Genomic DNA, 2,726 nt, shown 5'->3' on the forward strand with positions numbered 1-2,726 from the left:
AAACATTAACGCCACTGCATCCTTGCTGCTTTCTCATGTGGAAGTCTGTTTAATGTGAAAACAAGGTGATATCTAATTAGCACACAGGTAAGGAATTACGAAAATCTTTATTTAAGGGTGAAGATGTTTGTCACAAAATTGTTGCCCCAATGCATCATTGAAATTCAAGCTGGAAAGATGATTTTAATATATCACTTGTACATTTTGTATTGCTCTTCTGGTGACAATGTAGTTTTTTTTGTCAATTACCATTTTAATAACAGGGTAAAGAAAATTAAGTGGATTTTTGAAAGAAAACTATACTGTCAATATACTATTAAAACAAATTAAAATGGTAAAAGTTATTGTACTTTAAGTAAAAATAAAAGAGCAAAAATATCAATCCCAGTTTTGATTACTTAAATTAACAAAAAAAATGCATATAGCAAAGGATAGTTTCAATCTGCCTACCTCTGGGTTATGGGTCCAGCATGCTTCCATTGCAGTACTCTGCTGCACATGTAAGTGCAAGAGATCCTGAAGCACTCACTCATCATGGGAAAGTACCAATGTGTTTATTCGTTGGTTGATGGAAGAAACATCTTACAAAAACTCTCCAGATTATTGATTTTTTAATGTTTTTCTAGGAAACGTTCTAGATGTATGCTTATTAGCCTTTGTCAGTATGCACTTTTTGCAAAGTGTCTCTGTGGCGCAATCGGTTAGTGTGTTCGGCTATTAACCGAAAGGTTGGTGGTTCAATCCCACCCAGGGACGTAATTAAACTTGTGATCAGATTTTGGTGATATTTAAGTAGACAAGTCAAAATTTCAAACCCCCTCTTATGGTGTAGGGTACCTGGCCTTCTCTGATGTAATCAGAGTTAGATTTGATTCAGTGATTTTATAAAAACATCTAGGAAGCACAATTTAGCAGTGGGTTGCAGAGAAAAAGAAATATGCTGGCAAAAAAATCAAATTGCGTGATTAAACAGCTCTTCATTTTCTGGCTTTATTTTTATGCTAACAAATTTGTTCTCTGAAAAGTGTCCACAAAGCCAAGTCTCTGATTAACACCTTTGTAGGGATGGTTTTTCACCTATTACTAAATTAAACTTGCTTCATTGGAAAGGCAGCAAGATGTATCCTCATTTCAATGTCTACTGAAATAATACAGGTTGACACCAGGAAACATTAACGCCACTGCATCCTTGCTGCTTTCTCATGTGGAAGTCTGTTTAATGTGAAAACAAGGTGATATCTAATTAGCACACAGGTAAGGAATTAAGAAAATCTTTATTTAAGGGTGAAGATGTTTTCTCACAAAATCGTTGCCCCAATGCATCATTGAAATTCAAGCTGGAAAGATGATTTTAATATATCACTTGTACATTTTGTATTGCTCTTCTGGTGACAATGTAGTTTGTTTTTGTCAATTACCATTTTAATAATAGGGTAAAGAAAATGAAGTGGATTTTTGAAAGAAAACAATACTGTCAATATACTATTAAAACAAATTAAAATGGTAAAAGTTATTGTACTTTAAGTAAAAATAAAAGAAACAAAATATCAATCCCAGTTTTGGATTACTTTAATTAACAAAAAAAAAAATGCATATAGCAGAGGATAGTTTCAATCTGCCTACCTCTGGGTTATGGGCCCAGCATGCTTCCATTGCAGTACTCTGCTGCACATGTAAGTGCAAGAGATCCTGAAGCACTCACTCATCATGGGAAAGTACCAATGTGTTTCTTCATTGGTTGATGGAAGAAACATCTTACAAAAACTCTCCAGATTATTGACTTTTTAAAGTTTTTCTAGGAAACGTTTTAGATGAATGCTTATTAGCCTTTGTCAGTAAGGACTTTTTCAAAGTGTCTCTGTGGCGCAATCAGTTAGTATGTATAGCTATTAACCATAAGGTTGGTGGTTCAATCCCACCCAGGGACCTAATTTCCCTTGTTATCAGATTTTGGTGATCTTTAAGTAGACAAGTCAAAATTTCAAACCCCCTGTTACGGTGTAGGGTACCTGGCCTTCTCTGATGTAATCAGAGTTAGATTTGATTCAGTGATTTTATAAAAACAGCTAGGAAGCACAATTTAGCAGTGGGTTGCAGAGAAAAAAAATATGCTGGCAGAAAAATCCAATTGAGTGATTAAACAGCTCTTCATTTTCTGGCTTTATTTTTATGCTAACAAATTTGTTCTCTGAAAAGTGTCCACAAAGCCAAGTCTCTGATTAACACCTTTGTAAGGATGGTTTTTCACCTATTACTAAATTAAACTTGCTTAATTGGAAAGGCAGCAAGATGCATCCTCATTTCAATGTCTACTGAAATAATACAAGTTGACACCAGGAAACATTAACGCCACTGCATCCTTGCTGCTTTCTCATGTGGAAGTCTGTTTAATATGAAAACAAGGTGATATCTAATTAGCACACAGGTAAGGAATTAAGAAAATCTTTATTTAAGGGTGAAGATGTTTCTCACAAAATCGTTGCCCCAATGCATCATTGAAATTCAAGCTGGAAATATGATTTTAATATATCACTTGTACATTTTGTATTGCTCTTCTGGTGACAATGTAGTTTGTTTTTGTCAATTACCATTTTAATAATAGGGTAAAGAAAATGAAGTGGATTTTTGAAAGAAAACAATACTGTCAATATACTATTAAAACAAATTAAAATGGTAAAAGTTGTTGTACTTTAAGTAAAAATAAAAGAGCCAAAATATCAATCCCA

General features: G+C 33.8%; 1 non-coding gene across 1 annotated transcript; it reads left to right on the forward strand.

Annotated features, from left to right (window-relative positions):
• Nucleotides 1-682: 682 nt before the first annotated feature.
• TRNAN-AUU (transfer RNA asparagine (anticodon AUU)) lies at nt 683-756 on the forward strand. The gene has a single exon. It is a non-coding gene; the product is annotated as a tRNA-Asn (tRNA).
• The last annotated feature ends 1,970 nt before the right edge of the window (nt 757-2,726 follow it).

The sequence above is a fragment of the Pseudophryne corroboree genome, unplaced genomic scaffold (assembly GCF_028390025.1).
Source record: "Pseudophryne corroboree isolate aPseCor3 unplaced genomic scaffold, aPseCor3.hap2 scaffold_249, whole genome shotgun sequence".
In the NCBI taxonomy this organism is placed as follows: domain Eukaryota; kingdom Metazoa; phylum Chordata; class Amphibia; order Anura; family Myobatrachidae; genus Pseudophryne; species Pseudophryne corroboree.